This window comes from Maylandia zebra, linkage group LG18 (genome assembly GCF_041146795.1).
Source record: "Maylandia zebra isolate NMK-2024a linkage group LG18, Mzebra_GT3a, whole genome shotgun sequence".
Classification (NCBI taxonomy): Eukaryota; Metazoa; Chordata; class Actinopteri; order Cichliformes; family Cichlidae; genus Maylandia; species Maylandia zebra.
In genome coordinates, this window is record NC_135184.1 from 19,193,415 (window position 1) to 19,219,924 (window position 26,510).

Below are 26,510 nucleotides of genomic sequence, written 5' to 3' on the forward strand. Positions count from 1 at the left end.
ATTTTTAATAAAAACAACATGCATGGTATATTTCACAATTTCTTACACACTTAAAACATCTATAGTAAAATGTTGGACTATATTCAGTTTATCTGGGGTCTGAACCTCACTCAGGGATCCCACAATTGAGAAGTGTTGGCATTATTTTGTTTTTTCCAAGATTCGTAGCAGCACATTTGCTGGAGATAATATCTATCTTAATATTATACTGCAAGAAACCTCTGTCTGCCAGCCTGTGTTTGTTTATTTGTTTGTTAGACCAAACATGGCACACCAGTACATCTTAGGCCACTGAAGGTTCTTATCCAAATCCAAAGGTTCTTATAATGTGATGATGTTGCCTAGCAGCCACTTAGCAACAGGCTAAAGTGACACATTTTTAGCATTTATGCACCACATTTTAAATTCAATGACACTAACAGCTCATTTATATCCACAAATTTTGAACTGTGCTTGATGCCATCAGGTTGCCTAGCAACCACTTAGCAACAGGCTAAAATTAAACATTTTAACATCTACACTCTCCTGATTTTTCTCAGTATAGTTAAGTATACCAGTTTCCCACCAGTATGCACAGGCCAAACAGTATTATGCCACTAGTAGTTGAAATGCTGTAATGTAACAAATAATAGGACTTCCCTTGTTTGTCAGCAAATAAGAAAAAAATGTGTACAGTCAAAATGTATTCTCTTAAAGTGTTTGTAAAATGTTTGTTTAATCAGTAAAGTGTCATTATCACTATTCTGACCACAACAGCTGGAAAGAGTGAGGAAAACATGTTTTTGAAATTCATCTTCTTCAGCTCTCTGGGCGATGCCGTAAAGCCACCGCATGATTTATTCTTCTTTCTTTAGACATATCCAAGAAATATGCCTCATTTTAAGTAATCCCTGAAGGTACTTATTCATATTCTCTGTATGATTGGACCATCAATACTAGGGGTAAGTGAAGGTCGCTATGACAGCTTTACGGGTTGGCAGCTTTTCCTGCCTTAGTGCTGTTGCTTCTCAAAGCTCTCTAAGGTTGTTTCTTCCTCGGCATTGCTTATTTCATTGTATCATGACACACGACCAGTTCAACAAATAGCAAATACAATCAAAGGTGCATTAGTCTGAATTTGACCTTCCCCCACTTGTGCAAGATAGGCTCACGATTACACTAAGTGCTTTCCTTGATCCTTAGCTCTTGTATCTGTATATATCACTTGTGTGTCTTTAAGGTAGAATTAAATTATTTATCATTCAGGTGACCAACTGACCTGTTTGTCAGTGATCACAGGTCAGTAAACTGGCTTTATTAACATTCAGAAAAGCGAGGGACTTTACATATTATCAAAAGCAATAACAATTAAAAAAAAGACTTGACATGTAATCTATAAACGGGAAACAACCACTAAATCATTCAAAACAAAACCGCATACTTATTCTATGTCAAGCATTCGATTAATATTTTATCATTTTTCCATGGCTACGTTTGATATTAATGAGCTTTTAGCCTACGCTGCTTGCTTGTTAAGATGACATATCCGAATGCTCTGAATATTTATAACGTGCTAGAGGACAAAGGTTAAAGAGACGCATTTTGCTTTCGGCTCACTGCCTTCACTTCTGCTACTTAATTGGTGGGCAAGAAAAGTTGCTGTCCGTGGTACTGAACTCACAGCTTATTCAGAGAGGTGCTGTTCTGTTGTTTAGGTTTTGTTTTTTAACTTTTCCTTTTTGTTCCAGTGAATTTGCACCTGGAACAGTTAATGCTGTCAGATACTTGGGCTGGCCGAGGAGGAAATTAGCTGAATAGCTTGTTCAGCAGCTGAGCGACTTCTAACCTTTGCCGTGCTATGGAAAAGAAGAAAAGAAGTTGGAGACAAAGAGAAAATATAAAAGCTTTATTGACCTTGACCTGCTGCGCAAAGGGTATAGAAGGTCTTGTGCAAAAGGTGTGATAAAGCAGCCTGTGATTAAATGTACATCTGCCCTGAGTCCTGCCATACTTGACCTGTGTTGGTTTCTTTAATTCTGTCTTTCTCTTCTGCCTCTTGCTCAGTAACCATGTCTGAAACTAAATAGAAAGCCTCTGGCAGTATGAGTGTCATAAGTATGGCTGTGCATGGCAAAACAATTGCAGCCTGTCCACTGCATAATAGACGGGTGGAAGTGTAAGCACTGTGTGCCATCCATAAAATCAATGGTCCACTGCTTGGTGGCTGGCTGACTCCCCTCAAAACACACCCAGGCGGGTGCCATAAAGGATGTTTATTAGGCTGACAAGTCGACACTGCAGCTCCTTGTCATGCTCTGGTAATAGGGGCCAGGCGCAGACCAGCGGAAGCATTGCTTCAGCTGGTTAGGAGACAGACATCCCCTTCAGGGGTGAAGATAAGAAAGGAGAGGAAATAAGAGAGAGAGAGTAAAGAAGACGCAGGGAGGGTTATGTTATTAGTGCATCTAGAGCTTGCTTTATGAGTGGAAGAAAGATGAGCGAAAAATAGGAAAAGAAGATGAGCAACACGGAAAAAAGTGAAAAAAGGAGAAGATAAGGAGAGAATGTGGGATGGTAAATGGACTTGTGCAATGGGACTTGTAGGATGTGTGGTGGGCACATATGACAAAAACCTCATTACCGCAGGTTTTCTCGACATCCGTGTTTAGAACACATATACACTAGAGGTGGGAATCACCATACATCCCACGATACGATATTATCACAATACTTAACGCACGATATGATATTATTGCAATTTTGTAAAATATTTTGCGATATTCAGATTCTGTACATAAAGGTAAACTTTATCAATATTCATTTTATCTAATATCAAAGTCTCGCACTCAGTCTTTCTCTCATTTCAGTCAGTTTTATTGTTGACAAACTGAACGGTTTGTATTACAGTCTAGTCCAACTTAACTGAATGCAACCATCTGGTACAATTATAGCTATTCTGAACTATGCAATTTGTGAAAACTATGCAGCCCCTTCAGCAACTGAAGAATTTGAAAGTAAATTAAAACAAAATATAATTTTACATTAAATAAAAAAAATTTAAACTTAATTAAAATAAAACATGTCTTAAATTAAAATAAGTAAACTGTCATGTTTATTGCTGCCAAAAAAAAGTTAAACACATTTGGACAGTGTCAGGATTCTTGCTCAGAAAAAGGATCAACATGCTCTGAAGTCAGAGCACAAAAACCTTTTTGTAACAAAATATCGATTTCTGCTGTCCCTGTATCAATATATTATTAGCAAACAAAATATCACGATACTACACAGTATCGATTTTTTCCCCCACCCCTAATATACACACATATCCCGAATGACTTGATGAGTCACTGATGGAGCTGAGACTTCAGGTTTGGATGAACACTGTGGATCAAATCGTGATAATGGGAGTCATTTCAGGGTCTTTGAAGTGTTCATGAAAATGTATTTGTCATTTTTTTTGCAATAATTTTGTGTTGAGGAATTGCCTTTTTGGGCCAGTGTGCATCTCCACTGACCTGCAGCTCCACTGTGGTCATTACTACACAATGCTTTTGTGTAGTTACTCTTGTTCTCACAGCGAAGTTACAGCTGTAAGCTCTTCCAGCATATTTGTAAAACACTTTACTACTCTTGTGAGCGGATCTGCATTTATTGTGAGCCCACAATAGATTCAGGCGATAAATCAGCTAATCAATGGAAACAAAGTCAGTCCCTCAACAATATTGTGGGAAAACGGCTTGAATGAGTCTCATTGATTTGGCTTCAAAAATCGTTGTTTCCTCAAGAAAGACTGACCTTGAAGGCACGGAAAGCTTGTTCTGATTGAAAAAGTACCCCATGCTGATTTTGCCTCATTGATTTCTGTTGCATATTTCACATTTCTATTATCTTGACTCTTCTTATCGATGTAGCCTCTGCTCCTGACCTTTCTAATTTTCCTTTGCTCAGAAAGTCAGGTCAAAGGAAGAAGATGAGGAGATAAAATGAGATACTGCTCACTCATCTTGCTAACTCATCATAAAGCAGCACACCTCCATTATTTCAAGTGCTAGTTCTTCTGAATCAGCTCTGTAGAGGGAAGTTCCCAGCACCATTATGTCACCAGGGATAAGAGGACAGAGGGATGGAAAGTGCTACAAAAGAAGCTATTTTAATTAAAGCTGCAGATTTACTCGCCAAGCTGGGTTTAACTGTAGATGGCGAGGGCCGATGGGAGCCAAAATGGTGGTCGTAAAAATGACTCATGCCAAGCAGGGGTGGAAAAGAGCCCCTTGAGGAACGGGAAAGGGAATTAAGGTGGGCAGTCGGAGGCTGTTCTATAATGAGGACAAATAGCCGAGAAGTTTGTCGCCTGACAGAAGGTCTGGAGCCGGCCGGGGAAATATTCATAGTGCAATACTTTTAGCTCCTGTGACATTTCGACTGCACTATGTCACCTTAGTGAGAAGGGGAAAAGGGAACAGGGTGGATGAAATAATGACTAAGAAAGATGAGGAAGGTTTAAAAATGCAACAGAAACACAGAGGAAAGGGTTGCTGTCAGGCTTTTTATTTTCCCATTAAAAAAAGAGGAGTGATTTATGAATTTATCAGCCATCAGAGTATTTTAAATGAAACAACTGAAAATATGCCCAAAATAAGTGATTCTTAAATTGCTTTTAACTTTTCAGCTACTTGTCAAGGGCACAGAGTTATTATATTGTTAGACAATAAATTGTACAGCTGATGGGTGTGCAGTGAGTATTAGTATTATGTCTAAAAAGAAAAAGAGTAATTTGTGGGCCTATATCTCCCTTGAAAGAATAATAACTAATTCTGATGGAGAGTAAATGTACAATCATTGGCACTTCTTTAATTATACCTTGCTAGTACCGGGTTGGTCCTCCGTTTGCTTTCGGAACGTCTTTGATTCTTCGTGCAAATTTATCAGCTACACATCCATAGTGCAAATTTCCTGTTCTACTACATCGTGGTGCTTTCTTGGACTGAGACCAACCAACTTGAGATGATCTGAGCTTTGTGACCCGGTGAAGCAGACATTTTATTACTGTTTCTAACATTTTTAGGATTTTTAATAAGACCAATATGAGCATTCACCATTGTGGACAGAAAATAAGGAACAGTGCAAGAGGTACGCAGAATGGTGTTAGTGCACTCACTGTGGTAATGGGTTTCTGTTTGAGTAAGTGATTGCAAAATTCATAAGTTTTCTTCTTCAGTGTGTATACTGTACTGACAAAGATGTGTTAAGTGTAGTGCATGTAGCAGCTGCTGTCTGCTTCCAGTGCCAGATTTCAGTCCTGGTGAGGAGCCAAAGGATTCTCTTGGTTCCAGCATATCACTGTGTTTTTCTGTTTTCAGGGACTTAGCTGGTGTGAAAATCAGCCAATCATCTTCCCCGCTTTACCACTGCGATTTTTTTTTTCTTCTTGACTTTGTCTCACCTCCCACACGCTTCTCTCGTCTTCCTTTCTTGTTCTGTCACTTGCTCCCTCAAGCTGTTGGATGTCCCCAGGAATTAATGAAGTGATAAAGTGACAGCACACACACACTCACAGAATTATTTCCATCACTTGAGGAGACATTACACTGACTTACATTAACTTCTCACTGGCCTACAGTAATATTAACTATGGCTGCTGCTTGCCTTAACCTGAGTCTAACCTGACCACAAACCCAAATCAAACATTACTATTAACAAAAACTACCGATTCTCTGCGGAGAATTGCTTTTGTGGACCACCACTATGGAAATTTGTAAACAAATCTATTTCTTCACAACATGAGTACACACACACACACGCACACATTGCCTCGTTTTCTCACCAAAGGCTCAGTCAGCTGCAGCAGCAGATGTAGCTGGATATGTGTCAGATATCCCCCCTCTCCTACACTCTGAGCGCAAGTGAATTTATAATTTATATTCACCATCTGCATATGTCCTTATTTATGTCTCCCTGAGATATTTTAAGGGTTCTTTACCTAAACAAAATAAAATCACTTCCTGTAAATGGTTTGCTGGACTCAGAACATTTGGAAGAGCAGATGCACCCCGATGTAGTTTAAGGTTGGATCATAGCTGGAATATAACCTTCTTTCCATGCTGTTTTGGGAGCATTGTCACTCTGAAAAATTAGGCCAATCAGATGCTTTCCAGGTGGTATTGCATGGTGGATTAAATCTGATGGTACTCTGTTTTGAGCCAAAAATGTCAAATTTTGATTCTTCACAAGACCTGTTGCCACTAATTTTCAGTCAAGTACTCGTGTAATTTGTCATACTTTAGCCTTTTCTCCGTGTTTTCCTTCCTTTAGAAAGCTTTTTTACAGCCACACTTTCACTGAGATCTTTGTTAGTGCAAAAATACTATTATGTGTCAGTCACACTGTGTTATCGATGGTATTTTTTGTAGAACGAACTAAAGAAATGGGAACAAATGATGTGTTTTTGAAACAGGCTGTTAGTGACAAAGTGCCTAAAGACACTTTAAATTTGGTTCCTTGCTAAGACACGACACTGGTTCATTTCTTAAGGTCGATGCCTTTTCTGTGCTTGAATAAATCAAAGGTCATCGTTAAGAGACCTAACAAACAAACAAACAAACAAAACATTTCTCTGAAAATGATTAGGTACAACACTTGGACTAAAAATGAATGAAAACGGAGCCAGTATCCAAAAATAGTCTAGCTCCTTTTAAGCTTAAGTCATTGCAAGTGATCCTATAATTTTTTCAGTTGAGTTTAATTGAATTAACATTACCTTTTTGTCCTCGTCAGCTGGTAAAATGCGAGGTGTCATTCAGTGAGGGAGATGAGAGCGGGACAAACTCTGAAACACCGTGATTTTCGAAAACAATCAGAGCCCGTCTCCACAACTTTGACTCGTTTTAAATCATTTTTATTTTTCGTCCCCGCCTTGCCTGCCCAGCTTCTGTTGAGAGTGTTAGAAAAATCAAATATGCTCAATATGGAACACTTTGTGTGCTGCCTTGATATTTATTTTCTAATTTGGAGCCAGTTATTTCCAATTGAAATGTATCTGTATATTATATTTTTCCCCGCCCCAAGTCTTTAAGCGTGTTAGCTCAGCACTGAGCTTAGACAAATTTCATCTTTCTAACATCAGTGTAAATTATTAGTTTATTTCACCAAAGTATCTGCTTTTGTGCCATTTTCTCTCTGTCCTTGTGACTGTTCAATTTTCATGTTTATTTGTGTGCATTGAGACAGATTGAACGGGAGTATGGAGCTTTGCAGAGTGACCTCCGGTTCAGCTGAAACCCCTCGGGGGGTTGGATAGCAGCTGTGCATGTGTGTGTATGTTTTTATGTGCATGCCTCTGTAAGTGCACACAAAAGCACCTTAACTCTATATTTAATAAACACTTGAACTTGACCAAAAACTGATTGTTAGTCTAAGTGCTTGGAACAATATGGCAGGATAATTAGTATCATGAGAGGAGCTCATGAGACGAGTGCCTTATGCAACAGGAAAGGTTACATCCTGTTGTACTTCACCAGGCACACATACGTAAACAATACCTGCATCCACTAAGTGTGTCAAGAGCGAGCATCAAGTGCTGTCTCGTCTCTCAAGTGTAAAACTTTTACTGTCTCTCAGAACTATTAAAAATTCTAATTAACTCTTGACCATGCTGTTTTTGTTCCATCTTGTTTCATATAAGCAGGTAATGCTGTAGTATTCTTACACAGTACACACTGACCAGGCACCGTGTGGACATTACACGATGTATAAAGACAAATCACAGACTCTTGAAGTATAAGCCGACCTATTTATTAAAAAATGGAGATGGACAATAAATCCCAATTCATTTCAGTTAGATCTCAAACTCTAGATCAGGGGTCTCCAACTCCAGGCCTCGAGGGCTGGTGTCCTGCAGGTTTTAGATGCGTCCTTGATCCAACACAGCTGATTCAAATGGCTAAATTACCTCCTCAACATGTCTTGTAGTTCTCCAGAGGCCTGGTAATGAACTAATCATTTGATTCAGGTGTGTTGACCCAGGGTGATATTTAAAACCTGCAGGACACCGGCCCTCGAGGCCTGGAGTTGGAGACCCCTGCTCTAGATCTTTGGTCCTTTATTCTGTTGTTTTCTTCTGTCGAACATTTTGACATAGATAGACTTTTAACAATAGATAGCGGGCTCACTGAGGAGAGGAAATCTGTATGCTTCTATAATTGCCAGATCGAATGGATTTGAAGAATACCAAAGAAGGGACAAAAAGAAAAAATATATGTATTTTATGGTATGTTTAAGTAATTTACAACCTCTCTCTTTTTCTCTTGACAGCATCATCCCAGGGACCAACACTAAAACAATCAAGTCCAGTTTGTGCTTTCCAGGTGAGTTGGAACTTCAAACGAATGCTACGGCATGTGTTTGTGTGTGTGTGGTTCTCTCTGTTGTTGTTTTTTTCCTCTACTGCTTATGTAAAACGACTTCAAATAAAATATATAAAATGCATTCACAAATGCAATGAAAACCGAGGTGCAAACTTTGGAGGGTTTTCCAAAAGTTGTGTGCTGTATACGTCAACGTTCTAGACATACTTTGGCTTTACAGTTCACTCTCTGGCCAGCTACAGCAAGGTGTGCAGCAACATGATGAACATAGTACAATAGGACAATAGCACAACAGTGCTTAACAAATTTATTCAATCACCACCCAGTCTAATGTTTATGCCACAGCTACTCTAAATTAACAGTATTGATAATTACCAAAATATTTTTTAATAATTGCTGATCCACCAGTGTGTGCAGGCTCCTTAATCTTCAATCAGAATGATATTTTTAATGCAAAAATGTATTTATACATGAATTATTATTGTATTATTATTATTATACAGTCGTTAACTTACATTCCTGAACAGAAAAATTACTTGATTAATTTATCTGAACTCAAGTGTGCCGGCTCAAATTTGGACATAAAAATGTGAACTCAGTTTGTCATTTGTCTAACAAACAACAATATATGATACTGTTAATGCAGGGTATAACCGGCAGATGAAAACATGATTCACTATTTTGAGAAATAAAAGCTAAAAAGTGAAGAATGACCTTTCCTCTCAGCATTGCCAAAATGAAGCTACTTCACATTGGTATTTGTGAAAACACGACAGTTTACTGTACTGGGTATACTGCAGAGTGTCCCTCCCTGCCACGTAAACACCCGCCCCGCAGCGATGCCTCATAAACACCGGCATCACAGCCACTAATACAACACATGCATCAAGAGCAAGAGGTGTTGTTAGGATCCGTTGGGGGCTCAGCCCAGTCAAAAAATCTTTAGAGTTCCATCTGATAATTGCAGTATTATTATGATATTTCAGTGTAAAATGAAAACAAGCTGTGAGGCACCGCAGTCTTGCAAAAGGTTTCAGTCAGGTGAGTAGGCTGCCTTTCACAATATGACTGCAATTTTCTCATTCAGCTTTCTTATTTATTTCTTTTATTTATTATTTCTTTTTCAGCAGCAGGAGTAAAATCTTGAAGGAAAAGGGTCTTGGTGTTGATGAAGGAGTCATATGGTAGATTATATGTTGGTAAAACTTCAATTTTGAAAATTGGCCAACCCTGCTCTGATAGCGTCTATTTCTATTATGTGATAAAGGCTCCTTTTTCAACTGTGACATACTGTATTATATCTGTGCCTTGTCTATCTATATGATACTGTCCTGTCATCTGTCTGTTATGCTTCTCATTCTTTTTGCTGTTTTCATATTATCCTCTCCTCATCGTCAGTCAGCAGAAGGAATACAGTGAAAAGGAAGCAATCAGTGTTTGCCAACTAAAATGAGACAAATCTCTCATTTGATTACTCTATGGAGAAGTGCTATTTATCTATATATTACAAACATGGCTTAGCCAGTTTTCCCACACAGCAATAATCAGAAGTTATGCTTTTAATATGCGTTTTGTACATCGTGTGTCAAAGTCCTGAGCCAAAATCCATAATCCAAGGTTTTAATCTAACTCACAGATCATTTTACATTCTTATTAAAGTTCGTCTCACCCGGTTGTGGCTGTGATCTGCACAGCTCGCCCCCCGAACACTCCAAGTAGCACTCCACCTGAATAGACAGGCGTGTTTTGCAGCTTTAAAAGAACACGCATATTAAAACAAGTTTCAAGAAGATGAAAAGTTGATGCTGAAGGGAGAGAATTTCCACTGGGGTGTGAAAAAAAGCATGTATCTTTATAAAGTGTAAAAAGAGGCTGATGTATCCATTTGCCACGAGACAATTTCTGCCTTCAGAGGATGTAATGTGCATCGTCATTTTGATGCCGGAATCCACATACCTGCAGAGCTATGGAGTGATACTCCGGGATCAGAGGTTTCACACAATGTAGCACAATAGACTTAGTTTCTTTGAACCCCATCTCAAAGTAAAGGAGCTATTACCCGTTATCGGGTGAGTTTCAAGTTTCATTTTGATGTGCAGACAGTTTCGTGCTCTTAATGTTACTCAAAGATATTTTTTCTTAACTAAATGTTATAGAGGCTAAAAAACTTTTTTTCTATTAGAATAATGCAAATAAATGTTAGCATTATATACTATGTTTTTATTAATGTTTGCACGTGTTTCAGAGATGAGTTAAAAAAGAAATGAGGGGTGGTTTAAGACTTTTGCACAATGCTATTATTATTTACCACTGCGGCCCTTAGTAAAGGCACCTTTTAACACCATTATTATAAGCAATAATGGTGAGAAAAATGTTTGATATTGATACAAACTAAGAAAAATGTTTGAGAACCATAAAGCTAGCTAACTGGTAGCTGAAGAGCCTCTTCTTAACCAACTTGAGCTTGTAGATGAGGCAGTGGGAGCTCTCATGTCCTGACTCATCAGCAGCTTCGGCAGCAGGAGACATCTCATCCTTCACCTCCTCTAGCCTCGCCTACACCTTGTTGCCATCATCCCTTTGTTCAAGCTTCACAGAAGCAAACTTTTACCCTCTTAAATAAACCATTGTAGCTTTCCTCATAGCTTATTTAAAAGGTCAGTTTACCATATTGTTAAAAAAAAGAAAAGAAATTGGTTAGAGTTGAACCTGCCCATAATTGAAATCTTGCATTGCTGAATTAGTACACTACTGATACTAGGAATGACAAGCCGTTGACATATATACATATATACACATATATATACATACATATACATATATACACATATATACATACATATACATATATACACATATATACATACATATACATATATACACATATATACATACATATATATACACATATATATATATACATATACATATATACACATATATACATACATATATATACACATATACATATATACACATATATACATACATACATATATACATACATATACACATATATATATATATATATATATATATATATATATATATATATATATATATATATATATATATATATATACATACACATATATACATACACATACATACATACATATATATATATATATAATCCTTAAGTCACACTGAGTTCTTTTGATTCCTCAGAGGCATCCGATGGAAGACAAAACACTGCTCAGTAGACCATTTAACAGTTTATTTTCACTTTGACAATACTTCTAGAAGGGAGATGCGTCCTGCAAGACACGTTGCCGCGGATCTCAATATGGTGACGGGCACCTGACAGTTTTATTACCGGGCACCCTATTCTAGTCTAAACAACAGCATTTCAGTAACTTAGATAAGATGGTTCCCTCTTATCTACTGCTCTACAGGCAAACATGGGCGAGAGTCTACGACTGGAGGACACCTATTCTAATGCCTTTATTATTCAGGCCTGTGTCCACTTAACACTACTCTATAAGATTATATGGGCAGTTTTGATTAATATGAGATTAATATAAGGCACAGTAATAAAGCACTTCAGGTAAGATAATTCTAACACCTGTCAATACGATCTCATGCCAGGTGTATGGAATTAACATCTTATTAGTACCAGAGCGGTCATTCACTGAAGTTTTTTAGCCAAAGGCTGTTGTAGATGAACAAATAGGTTCATAAAAACTCAACATTTTCTTTATGATAACTAGTCTTTAATTTAAACCAATTTTCATACTGGATGAGGACCAGTGTGTTACTCGTGCTTTAATCTGTGTATTTTACTTGTTCGAGTATCACTGTTTTGTAAAACTCTGTTTTGAGCCTACAGTGGGGGTGAGCAGGAAGGCAGCACTGCATGTTTGCCTTTCTAATTACTTCTCATAGGAACCCAGCTATTGATTGTTGCAAATGCTCATTGATTTTTAGCAGGACTCTACACTATCTGACGTTTGTGCTAAATACCAGGGGACGAATGACGTCAGTGGGCTTGTCTGTGACATCGGTTTATCTGTTTGCGGGTATGTGTGCGGAGGAAGAGGTATGCAAATGTGTCTGTGCATGCATTTTTTCTGTAGATTAAATGAGAATGGGCTTGTGTATCTGAGGAATAGGAAAGTTGCTGCATTTCTTTTGGCCCCGGAAGCCTAATCGAGAAGCATCGATCAAGCAAGGGGAAACAGCGTGCTTACTTGCACATTGAGATAGCCAAAAGCTATTGGCAAACTGTTTGTTCTCATTGGATAAAATCACAAGACTTGCCTCCCTGTGATTCTAAACAGATCACCATGTCAGAAGGTCAGAAGGGGTGCCACAATATATCAGCAGTCTCTTTCAATATTTTTAGTAACTAAATGTTAGGTGATGCCACAGTTCAATAACTACTTTAATTATCCATTAATGAATTCTGCTGGCATTGCAAGTTGAGATGACAGCATGTCAAGTACAAAGGAGTGCAAAGTAAGCATTAAAATACAAAATAAAGTTGTAGGCATAACCCCTGGCTGTTTAACTTCTTACAGTTGGCAAAATTACATCATTATTTACAAACTATATAGATCAGCAAACTGACTGAGTCCTCTAATACCAGGATTCACAAAGTACAGTCCATAGACCAGGTGTATCATTTTCATGTGAGCATGAGAAAACAATGTTGTGCTTCACATTATGTTTTTGTTTTTGACACTGATGAATTCAGCTGATACAAACACATTTAAAACAACTCATCTGTTAAAAGGCCTACCCCCCTGGTAACATTGGTTATCCCCTGGTTGATGGAGAAAAACGTGAGAAGTTAATGGCTATTGCTTAAAAACTGGTCACAGAGAAGTTGCTACACCAAAAATCTCCCCTCGATTGCGTCAGCTGCTAGCATATTGCTACAGCAGAGACAGGCTGCCCCTCCCTGAGCCTGAATCTGCTGGAGATTTCTTCCTGTTAAAAAGGTGTTTTTCCTTCCCATTGTTGCCAAGTGCTCACTCATAAAGGGTCATGTGATTGTTGGGGTTTCTTGGCCTACAGTATAAAGCGCCTTAAAGCAACTGGTGCTGTGAAGTGGCACTACTGTATATAAGAAAATTGAACTGTAAACTAACTACCAAGCCACGAAGTGTGATGCAAACCACAATGAAGCTGCAGCACTGCATACCTCTCTGTGACCAATTCCAACAAGTGCCAGCAAGCATTCACTCATTAGCCTGTTGAGAAATATGCACTTTTCCTTAGCAAACAGTGTTTATCAGGGGGTCAGTGACCAAGCTCTAGGCATGTGTGCATGGGGATTGAGCAACCACTCACTGGGGGAATACTCGTTTTTCCTTGGTGACCGGTGGTTGCCAGGTAGTCACCAACTGTTCCCAAAGCAGCCAGCCATCAAAACTTTAAGAACCCTCTTACAGTTTAGCACTAATGAAAGTGTAAAATGCTATCTGGTGTTTGTGTGTGACTACTTGATTAGACGCTGCATGGCCCCCATAGTGCTAGTAGGTATTCTAATTTTTTAAAATGCACACCAGTATAGCTATTGTTTCTCCGATGATTGCCACACCAACCAACAGTAATCGAGCCTGCAACTCTGACAGTGTTGCGTCAATCTATCAGTCTGTGATGGTAAGCTGTAAAAAAGCTAAGGTGTAAAGTAAGAGAACAACCAGTATAGTCCTGCAGTACATTGTTGAAGGAGGACTGGTGGATTTGGTGGTCATGTTTTTACCCAGAAGGCTCCACGTGTTCTACGCCAAGTTGGCACTGTCCTGGATTCAGTTTCTTGATTTTTCACATGACTTAGTGCACAGTGCACACTATATTGTATGGTGGATTTGAAAGATTATCATTGTCATCTTGATATGCACGACTTGTGGTAGCTTAAATCTTCTAATGACTGGGAATTAAAAAGAGATGGCTTGCTGACAAAAATGACTCAGTCTCTTTTGCACATAAACACCCCTCTGGAGTTGTACTGCTGCTTACTTTTTTTTTTACTTTGGTCTTTGGTTTTGTCCTGCCAGGATATCGCCTACTTTAATAGGAATTTGCCTATCATTGTTCCCTTATTCCTGTGAAGGGTTTTGAATAATGCATCATTCTGTTCTTCAACTTCCATTTGAATATATCTTTCTGGTCAGAAAAGAGAGAGTCTCTCTGTTGACTGAAAAATAAACACAGAGTTACAAAAGGCAAAGGGACAAAGAGTGAGGAAGGGTATAAAGAACGATAGCAACAAAAGGGCAGACGAAGAAAGCAAGAGACATATCAACAGCAAGAAAGATGGATAGAAAGGCTTATTGAGAGCGAGAGGGCCACACAGTGCAGCATCTGTATCAGGCTTCCAAAGGGTATCTAATGTGGTTTGCTTTGGTAATGAGACTGCCAGTCTTTTGTAATTTTCGGTGTTAGTTCAGTGCTCCTTGTGTCTTTTCTACACTGTGTACCTACATCATGTTCCTGATTACCGAGAGATTGGAAATGTTTATTTTTAGTTGTCTGAAACGTACATCGACAGACCGTGATGAATGGGAACAGTCCTCCATTGTGGCAGAAACAACAGTAGCAGAATTGACTGTAGCTTTGGGAATATTCCTGTCACTACTAGAGATGGACCGATCCGATATTACGTATCGGTATCGGTCCGATACTGACCTAAATTACTGGATCAGATATCGGAGAAAAATAAAAAATGTAATCCGATCCATTAAATATCACGAAAGCACCTCACAAAACTTGCAACACGCCGTAACTCACCTCAGAACGTTAGCACGTCGGAGCAGTATGCATCACGTGATAGAGCGGCTGTGGCATGCGGGACCTGTCGGTGGTCTGGATAGCATTTGGAGCTTCGCTAGCAACCCGGCATTTCATCTCCGACAAAGTTATTCCCGAGAGAAGTAAAGCAAGTGTGTAAGTCCATCTCTGAATGTTTGTAAAGCATTCCTGCGTTAAGCTTAACAAGCGACTGCCTCTTCTTGTTGCTACTTCAATCATGAAACTGCTTAATGATCAGCTGATCGGCTTTTCTGTCGCGAGTCCGTCTCTCTTGTTTGTTTTTGGCCCACTTTGCACCAGAAAGAGGAAACCAGCGGATAAACAACAGCAGCACGTTTAAGCTTGATAAGCTGTTGTTAGAATTTATTTAATATTACTTTCTACTCGAGGATCTTTTCCTACGTAGCTGACGGCTGGTAACTGTGCAGGGGCGGATCTAGCAAAGTTTAGCCAGGGGGGCCGATAGGGCATTAACAGGGAAAAGGGGGCACAAAGACATACTTTTCTTTCTTATTGGTAAATGGTAAATGGCCTGTATTTATATAGCGCTTTACTAGTCCCTAAGGACCCCAAAGCGCTTTACATATCCAGTCATCCACCCATCCACACACACATTCACACACTGGTGATGGCAAGTGTTACGGCCCTAGCAGGGCCTCCTCCTGAAGGTGCCTGTGTGAGCGTGTCCCACCACCTCTTCTGCCTGAGGTGCCACCTTTCCCTGTTACACAGCTGACTCACATCAGTAATTAAAAGTATTTAAGCCCAGGGAAAGGTGAGCTCTGGGCCTGAGTGCCATGAGTGTGGTTACAGCTAGTGAGCTGAGTGTGTTTGTGAGTGGTTACAGCTAGTGAGCTGTGTTATTGTGGTTTGCAGCTAGTGAGCTGCTCTCTTTCTTTTTGGCTTACGTTTTACTTTATTGACCACGCCTGAGTTTTGTTTGTTTTCTTAAATGGTGATAGCGGCTTGTCTGTCTCTTTTAGTTGAGCTACTTTAATAAAACTCTTTGATTTAACCCTTTTGCCTCCTTGACTCCTTTTTCTGACCTGGACACTTTTTGTTACTCCCCCCTCACCGCCTAGACCCCTCAGGGGAACGTAACACAAGCTACATTGTAGCCACAGCCACCCTGGGGCGCACTGACAGAAGCGAGGCTGCCGGACACTGGCGCCACCGGGCCCTCTGACCACCCCCAGTAGGCAACGGGTGAAGTGTCTTGCCCAAGGACACAACGACCGAGACTGTCCAAGCCGGGGCTCGAACCGGCAACCTTCCGATTACAAGGCGAACTCCCAACTCTTGAGCCACGATCGCCCCATCTCATTTAAAATGTCTAGCTTTTAATAAATAATTATCTGACACCCAAAGTTTTAATTTGATGTAAAATGAATAGAAGTCAATTACTATATATAGTGACTATTAAGTCTAATATATATACCCTAGTAAGCTATAGTACTTTTTCCTTTGGGAAGGTACCATCTGTGCAGTCTGCAATTTTGTTGAAGAAAGATGTTGAATCTATTTAATATTTCTTGAAAAATAATTGATTTCTGTGCATTTTTTTTCCACACTGCATCAAATTAAGGTTGATTACGTCGATTAAGCATCATGAGGTGGAGCGTGAGGGGTGGTTCCCTATTTTTTATTTATTTTTGTTGTTGCTGGGAGTTGGAACCCTATTAGTTAGGTTGCTTAATATTTACGCTAAGTACTCTTTAAAATACCAGAATAGGGAGGATGGTGTAGGTTTAAGTTTATTAGATTGATCAGTATTGCTGAACTATGAAATATTTTTTTTGCATACAGGTATAACAGAATAGCTTTAGCTTAGTTGTTGTTTTAAACTTGAGTATGAACTTATACAAAATGCAGCAAGATATTTTAAAAAACAGTTTTGTTGATTAAAAAAACACTATCGGATTCATATCGTATCGGCAGATATCCAAATTTATGATATCGGTATCTGTATCAGACATAAAAAAGTGGTATCGTGCCATCTCTAGTCACTACATCCAACTTTGAAAAAAATTAGCTCTGTTTGCTTAAAATTGGTGATTGTTGTTGTTTGATCATTTGTGACATGTGTTCAGAAGGATTGGAGAAGAATTGAACAGTCTAAGATTGATTGAGGTTCGGAAAAGGCAGCGGTCATGAAGTCAAAAACGACTTCACACACAGGTTTGCTTTCTTTGTCTTATTGAAACCAGAAACTTGCCACACCCAGTACAAAGGATACAAAGCCTGGAATATGTACTGCACCTCTAACACCACCCTCTAAGTATTGTGTGTAAAACACGCTAAAGGTTTTCTTACATTTCTGATTTTCCAAGTTTTCATTTGGTTGGGATTGTCTGGTTTACTTCAGAGAGCTGTTGTTTGTAGGGCACAGAGAATTGCCTGTAGATCAATAATTAAAAGTTCAGCAGAGCATATTTTAAGCCCTGATCTGTTTTTTTCGGGGGGATTCGAGGAGTATGTGTGTGTATCTAATTATCTGTCAAAGGAAGTATTTGATACAGCTGCAATGGATCAATCAGCAGTTCCCCTGATTGGCTTGACTTGGAACCGAGCAAAGTCAGTTTTAATCGATATTGACAGCTGCCATAATTTTATCTTCGTATCAGCTTTTGATGAGTAAAAAGTTCCTGTACTTCTGGAGACTGTTTTAAAGCATCACCAAAATTAAATGCAGTGCATTTTATGCAGAGGCCAAAAGTACTGTATATAGTATATCCTTATCCATCCTATATAGCATTGGCACTGGCCCATCCTATCCATTTGAGTGACAGCAGATAATCTCTAGCTCCTCTGCTGTCACATGGGGTTTTGATACATCAGTCTCAGCAGACACCTTTTTTTCTAAATGTTTTTCGACTTTTGAGTCCCCTTAACTGCTAGTTTTTAAAGATATTTTTGGCCAGTGGAAATTGCAAGCTGGTGCTGGCTGAATGTCATAGACTGTGATTTAATACTAGAACCGCTGGGGGAGCGGTCAGTCCCCTCCACATCCTGTAACAACATCATCAACAGCAAAGAAATAATTTTATAAAGAAGTTAAGATGTGAATTTAAATTCTTTAGGGGTTTTATTTGTTTTACAAATGATTTGAATTATTTAAACCATAAAGTTTAAATAAATTCTACTATCTACTAATAAACAAAAGGTATACTAAACAACACAATAACTGACAGTGTTGGGAAGGTTACTTTTAAAATGTGTTCCACTACAGATTACAAAATGCATGCCCCAAAATGTATTCTGTAACGTATTCCGTTACGTTACTCAATGAGAGTAACGTATTCTGAATACTTTGGATAACTGAATATATTATTATGCTTTTTAAAACTACATGAATGTGATTTATTACTATTACTGAAGGTCCGTGGCTCCAAACCATAGTAAAGAGACCTCTGGCTCATTACTACGTGGGTTCTGTGTCGGGCTCATAACCGAAAAATAGCTTTACTTTGTTGTCTTGTTGTTGTTTGGGGGGAAAACACGAACACAGCGTACAGTCGAGTCTTAATAGCTTACTTACAACTGGGCTCGTCAGGCACTCTTCTTGGCTGCAGTGGTTGTTATTATATTTACATGCTTCCAGCTCCCGTTTCTGCTCGATGACAACTTGTACTTTTCCATTCTCCTTTTTCTCCCTCCTCGCGCTCACAGACACATAACGTGTATGGCAGTCCATTCTCCCTGCAGCACGGACTACACTGCCCATGAGGCTACATTCTTTAGGGCAATGCCTGTAACACTCTGCCTATTAGCTTAGTACAACAACAACAACAAAAAAGCGCTCTCTCACTCAGGAAACACGCAGTCGCAGAGAGAGCACGCGTCACCCTGTAACCACGGCAACCGTAATGCTGCCGCCTGGAACAACAGCAAGTAGCTGTCAAACAAAACCCAAACAGTCCTGACCCGTGACAATATGAAACAGGAAAATACCGCCATGTAATCCATTTATTTCAACAAAGTAACTGTATTCTGAATACCACCTTTTTAAACGGTAACTGTAACGGAATACAGTTACTCATATTTTGTATTTTAAATACGTAACGGCGGTACGTGTATTCCGTTACTCCCCAACACTGATAACTAACATGTCTAAATTATCCAATTATTGTAGGAGAAGAACATTCTGGAGAATGTGTCGTATTTAGTTACTCTAAAATACAGAAGGTATAAAAAAACAGAGCGCTCACTGTGAAACAGATTGAACTGATCGGCGTCTTCATTTTAAAATTTAAAAAATAAAATAAGGAAATTAAGTCTGTAAAGGTAGAATTTAAAAAAAGTATAATCTCATCCATATCTGCCTCCTCTTCATCAGACCTGTAGCCTCTCTCTACACTCCTCCATGCCTCAAATCTGCTGCCCTTTACCTCCTCAGACCTAAAACCCGTCCGATTTGCTCCAGATTTCACTCTTCATTTACTCCGATTAGTTCTACACACTCTAGACTGTTTTCCTGCCGCTCTGCACAGGCAGCAGCCACCTACTTCCACCATACCCTCCACTGCTCTGATCCCAACAATTATTCATCTTTTATCAAACTACAGTTCTTCAAATGTTTATGAATTAATCACATCTAGATAGCTCTCACTTATATTCAGCATGGTTTCACATCAAATTGTTGCTAAACAATAAGTGTTGTACTAACAACACCAGGGAAGCGGTTGCATGGATTAATTTCGATGTGGTCAAAATGACATCCTCTGCCGTTCTAGGTATAAGCAGTTGTATATCTTTTAGGAAAAGTCAAGATATTTGATAATTGAGTTTTATTTTAACAGGGTTACATGTTTTTTTTTATGTCACATGATTAAAATAACCTCCTTGGTATTTCTAATGTTAAGAAGTTGCTTCAGTGTGACAGAACAACAATGTAGCTGATTCACTTTAACTTCAAGTCCAGTTAAAAGTGAAGATCTTTCTTAAACTCCTATGATATTATCTAGTTTTACTTTAAATCAGATCTAAGTTAAAGAATTCTTTCCCATTGAGAACTGCTTCTGTACTCTACTGTACTCTATCATTTCTAATTTCCCGTCCACTTTTCCCCTTTAATTCCTTTATCTTCATTTCAGGCATCTGACACGAAGGTATTTCTCTCCGTTAAGTTGAGGTCTCTTTTCTTCCTCTCACTTCCACTCTATTTCTCTGCCTTTCTTCTCTTGCTGCTCACTTCCTTTTTTCTAAGAAGACAAAGTCAAATGGCCCAATAGCATTTAATTGCTGTGGTTTTTATGTGGTCTGCTGAGAAGTAATAGCCACTCAGCACTTCTGTCCATAAGATAGATGCTGCCGATGCTTGTCTGGGAGTTGCAGTGTGGGAGCATACCCAGTGGCTCAGGAAAGTGCAGGTGAAGTAATAAAAGAAAATGGTTCGCTGGGAGGGAGGGGGAAAAAACCTCACAATGGATTTCATTTTCTTATTGGAAACAAGTCACCTTGGGTCATGCACACATGAATTTGCACACACACAGATAGACAAATACGAATCCACATGAACACACGGACAGCCGCAGCAACACACCGACCACACAAACAGGGGTCAGAGAGAAGCGGCAACTTGTTAGCAGCAACCATTGGCTGTGACCAGTCCAATAATGCAATCTGCTCTTGCTGTTGGACAGGCCACCATATGGAAGCGGCCGTTGGGTGAGTCAGACCGCCGTAATAATGGAAACAGCAGGAAATCAGAGGGATTGCCTGGATCCATCCTGTATTTGCCCCATCTCTGGTGTCACAGGCTAGACACAAACCCACTATTTCAAACAGGCAAAAACATTAGAATAGCATGTCCTCTTCTTCCTCTGTGAATGGGCTCTATCAATTCATCACACTTCTTAACACCAGGGCTTTTTTTTCCGGGGTGGCTGTGCACATAAGCCCAGCTGTTCTGTGTGCAATCAATGGCACTGAGTCTTACCTTGGTGGGCATAAATCTGTGCATTCAAAAAAATATGCTTGTTATTATTAAGTAAATACACCCCAATTAGAAAAAAAAAAAAAAAAACACATGTTAGCTACATTTTTCCAGGGTTGGCAAAAAATCCTTTATAAGGAAAAAAAAAACCCTGAGAACAAACAACATTATAAGATAATAATTGTTAATGTAATTAATGTAATTAATAATTAAAAGCATATGCAGTACATATACAACTGAAAGGTTTCAGGGTGGCGTCTTTAAAAATGAAACGCATGTGCCTGATTTCGCATACATCTTCTCTTGAATCTCTGTGCTGCATTCAGCACTGCCCCAATTTTAAAACCACTTTATAGTAGTCCTGTTGTGTCCACTTGCACTTGTCTCTCAGCTGGAATTCCTTCAGTCTATCAAAACAAAAATCCTTCAACTCGATTCTCATCAGCAGGGAGGGTCCAAAAAAATTGCAAGGAGCCAAATCTAACAGGATGACAAGTGGTGAACAAAAGACAGTCTCTCCTGTGGGGACCAATTCATAATGCAGAACCCCTAGTGTATGCTGAACACAAGCAAACATACAAACAAAAAACAAAAAAAAACGGAAACAGTAAATAAATAAAACCGAGCAGTGAAAATTCTCCTTGTCTCGCTCCTCACCTGATGCACTGATTTCACACTTTCAGAACCTTTGTACAAAACTAATAGTGATCATTTCAAACTCTGCCCCCCAAAACCCCTCCATTGACAGGAATGGCAGATAAATTTTCATTGTTATGTCATTATTGGAAATATTGCACTACAGTAAATCCCTGTTATGGCCTATAAAAGCCTAAGAAAAGTCCCCTTTACGTAAAGTTTATTTTTTCTCTTGCATTCGTTGTGCATCACATAAAAGCCATCTTTGTAACTTTAGCTGCTGTCCACGACAGCAGTACATGCCTTTAACAAAACTTTACCTCTGCTACAGGCAGAAGACATCACTGACATCCTGAGAGAAAATTAAGTATGGATCACAGTAAGTTATGTGATTACCTTAGAAGTGAACCATGTCAGAAGTTCACTGAAGAGTTTAATTGCAATCCATGCGATTGGATTTTGTTAGTCTCACCACATGATAGGAAGTCAAAATCTGAGTCCATGAAAAAGCAATTACTTGCTTTACTGCTTAACTGTTAAGAGGCACTCGTTATCTAGTTAAATCCATTCACAATTTAAATTCAAAGAAAGCTCTAATTTGCTTTATTTGCTGTCACACTATGTGCAGTTTATTTTTCTTCTGTGGGGGAGAGGTACTGGAAGACAGGCTTTGAGCTTTAGAAATTAGTGACATATCCATTACTCAAATGATCTGTTTGGCTCAAGTTATATTTACAGTTGCTCACTTCATATGAAAGTATTTTAAATTTGACTTAAACCGCATTATAAACAACTGCTTGAAACATCGACTGTAATATTCTCTTATAGTCTCCCGTTATAGTACATTAAACTTAATGTATTAACTTTTTCTTTTCCTTTGTCCTGCCATTGAACGCCCTCATGGTGACTGAAAGTAGCATGGTGACAAAGTTCGAAGTCTTGTTCATGCTCTAAATCATTTTCAGTAAACTTTTTAATTATTGCTTCTAATTGAAGTTTCCAATATGTTGTTAATGCATCACTGGTCACCACTATCATCATCATTTGTGTAGCACAAGAAAACTCATTAAAGACTTCAAACTTTGTCACCATGCTACTTTCAGTTTGTCTACAATCAAAGTTTTACTGTTTAGTTTTGACTAGTTTTGAGTTTTGATATGGTTTTACATCAAAAGAGATACTTAAATAAAATACAAATACATTAATAGGGCTGGGTCATTTCATACCGTTCATGGTAATACCGGTATAATGTTAGGCAATGATAAGAAAATGAAATATCGTGATAGAGTATGGGTAAAACGCGCATGCACGGTGCCTTTGTTTTCATATGCACATGGCAGAAAAAGCATGGCGGCGACAGAGAATGACAAAAGCAGGCGAAAGCGGATCGTTGAATGAAACGGATGAACCAGAACTGGTTTGTAAAAATGCTGCAACTTCAGTGATGTGGAACTGGTTTGGCTTCCGTCCGTCAGATACACAACAAAGCACTATTTTTGGTAGAGCTTGCTAGCGGGCCGTCGTTTTTACCGTGTTTTTCGGAAAATAAGGCACACTTAAAATCCATCCGTTAAATTTTCTGAAAACCCTTATAAGCAGGTGCACCTTATGTATGAATTCTGGTTGTGCTTACTGACCTCGAACCGATTTTATGTGGTACATATTTTCTGTCAAAAAATGTTTTAGTACGAAGTGGTAAGCTACGAAGCAGCACTGTCTGAGCATTCCGGCTACCGTAGGCAGGAGCGTCGCGGAGTGATACGTACTGTGCTTGATTTATCCCGCATCAATTATATCGTCAGTTATATCGTTATCACAAATTTTTAAATGTATATCGTGATAAATATTTTGGGCCATATTGCCCTGCCCTATACATAAATGTAAGTTTAATTTAGGAGGCTAGATATATATTTTTGTAGCCAGGGATCCTTGGTGTTTGCAGCTACTGCACTCTGGCTTTTACTGCAGCCATGAGGAGGTTAATGAATCACCCTAATGAAATAAATACTGCTGTGTAATCAGTTTGAATTGCTTCTAAAATGCCCACACATCGCTCGTTACATCTGAAACTACAGTGTATGGAAACAAATACGTTCAGGTGATCTAAAGGTGCTTTACAGTCACTTGGAAGCTCTTGCTTTTCTGCTCAGTAGTGCTGCAGTTTCATTTGAAAACGCACTTATAAACAACTAAGAAATGGTAATCTATTTAAAATTTTAAAAAGCCAAAATACCGAGGTTTTCAGATACAAACGCCCTGAGTGTGCTGGCATGTAAGCAGGTACCTCTCAACAGGTAATTGAGGAAAGAAAATACAAAAAAAAAAAGGGAGAAGCATCAGTGTTTTCCAATGTTTTCCAGCTCTAACTGTGAACTGCTTTATAGTGTAGTCCATCCGTGAAGCATTCAGTCCCTGGATCTCGTACTCAAAGTCAAGGGCTCCTTTCATGTCTCAGTGATATCTGAAACAACACACTCCCACCAACGCGGGCGTCTGCTTTTACAGGCGTAATGCATGTGTTTTGTGTTCCACCTCCTGACATTAGTATCATTACCAGCATCAAGGCATTGTGGGCTTATGTTTTCTGACTGAGGTGTTCTTTCTTTAAAAGAAAATAGCTGTAAATTGTATCTATACTGAGAACTGTTAACTGTTTAATAAATACAACTCTATTGCTACGTGAAATGAATGTGCTTTTTAAAGGTTGCAGACAGCATAGCAGTGGTCAAGGGAAACGTTTAGCCATCCAAAGCCCTCAGCTGGGGCTGCTTAGCTACTTAGTCTAGGTTACTGTAGTGATTTGAGCAAGAGGTAGCCATTTGTCCTAGTTGGGCTGGCAGTGCAGTAGCCATCCAGAATGGAAAACAGCCCCTGGTGAAAATGACTTTCCATTACTTGTGACCCCTTCTGTAAATAGTGTTCCCTGCTGATAGGCTAACTCGCTGCCTTACATGTCAACTGGACCTGTTTGTTGCAAGATAATGAAGGAATATAGTGTATAACCTCACAACGTAGAAATACCGAGCCAAAAATAACATAATATATTCATCCTTTTTGTAGTTGTTCAGATGATGGATGATATTCAGGGGAGCTTTGCGCTTTCAGGACTTCCATCCGAGGAGCCTCACACATAAAACACTGTCATCCCACAATACTGTTCTTGTCATACTTGTTGGGTTTTTTTATGTGGTTGTATTTGTCCCTAGATAATGATGCCATATTTCTGTGTATTCAGCATCTTAGAAAATATATTGATCACATTATTAGAATGCGATGAATGGGCGAGCATGCTGAAATCGACTGCTGTAGGGATGCTTCTGAAAGAGACTTGTTTCATTGTGTAACACACAAATCAATAGTCTCAAAATAACAAATTATCTTGTATCACGTTATGCGTTCGTAGCCATCTATCATGGTGTCAGTGTGCACAAGTGTGTGTGGGTTTGCGTGTGGCTTGTTTATGTAGGAGAGAGCACTGGAGTGGAATTTGGTGTCATAACAAAGGAAAAGAATCAGTGCGGACACACTGTTGATATCTGTTCTTAACAGATACGTTCGCAGCAAGATGACAAACAAGCAACATGGGAAAGTGAGTGAGGGATGGTTTAAACACAGATATACACACACTAAACTATTTCTGTCTCTGCACTGAACTACTAAGCAAATACACATTTTTCACCAGTTTATTTTTTTTTGTAGATAAAATGAAAGGTCAGCTTCATGTGCAGAAATGCTTGTCTTAACTAGGCCAGGATGTTAGACGTGAGATCCTGAAGATAGCTGCAAGCTCCTAAGTCACACTCTGTGAGCTGTCGTGAAGTGTGCCATTACTTAACTACTGGCTTTAGTCAGTGGCTTTAACTGCACCACAAAATTTTGTAGTCTACATAATGTAGTAATATATTTTTTTCCTTTTAATTCACATGGTTGAATTGTATATATTATTAGTTTTTCCAATGATCCCTGTTGCTTACAGTAACACATTTATGAACAATATGCTTATACATTATAACAATAGACTGGTTTGTTGTATTAATATACACTACATAACTTTTGTAACATGCGGAGCTTTATCTGTAACTGTACTATACTGTATACATATTACTAAAGAGAGGACCAAAGTTTCAAACTTACTTTATGATATAAAACTCCTCATTGGTTTGCAGCCTGAAAAATATGAATCTGTATTCAAGTAGATGACTGTTTAATATATGAAAAGGTTCCCAGGAATCAATGAAACATGCAAAGTTGATTCACTGGTTTTGCTTGAATAACTGAGGTAATAGAAAAACTTTTATCAAAGCCCCTTCTCACTTTCCGAATGCAGTTTTGCTCATTGGCAGGCAGAGCCGTCTCTCGAGATTATTGGAAAGTCTGTTATTCATAAGAAAAAGGATATATTTCACATGCAGCACTCATACAGTTGGACATGCATCTGTTTTTCTTTGATAGCATTCAGCTAGTTTGGAAAAAAAAAAGGCTTTTTAAACGTTTTAAGCTGTTCTACATGACTAATTCTACAATCAAGCAAGCTTAAAACCATAAAATATATGAATCACAACCTTGAAAGTGAATCAATCGCAGGTATTTCTGCATGTGTTGTCAAGACACCTCAAGACCATTTGCAGGTCAACGCATCAAACCACAACATACATTTTTACACAGACATTATTAAGACTTTAAAATCATTTGATTTTTTTATGAATTGTAAAAACACTGATATCCTGCCTCCTTCTCACAGTTAACATGAAAAAGAAAAACCACAGCAAACTTTTATCGAAGGCTCACACCAACACTGTTTGTCTTGGAAACATTAGGGTGATTTTTTTATATTATCC

The 26,510-nt window shown here is 38.8% G+C and overlaps 1 protein-coding gene across 4 annotated transcripts in view; it reads left to right on the plus strand.

The window, feature by feature from the left end:
* tnr (tenascin R (restrictin, janusin)) overlaps nucleotides 1–26,510 on the plus strand; it is a 218,173-nt gene that overhangs the window by 57,699 nt on the left and 133,964 nt on the right. For all 4 annotated transcript variants that reach the window (XM_076876302.1, XM_014412311.3, XM_014412312.3 and 1 more), the window contains exon 2: nucleotides 8,290–8,342. The gene's annotated coding sequence lies outside the window, so the exon portion shown is untranslated. The remainder of the gene's footprint in view (nucleotides 1–8,289; nucleotides 8,343–26,510) is intronic.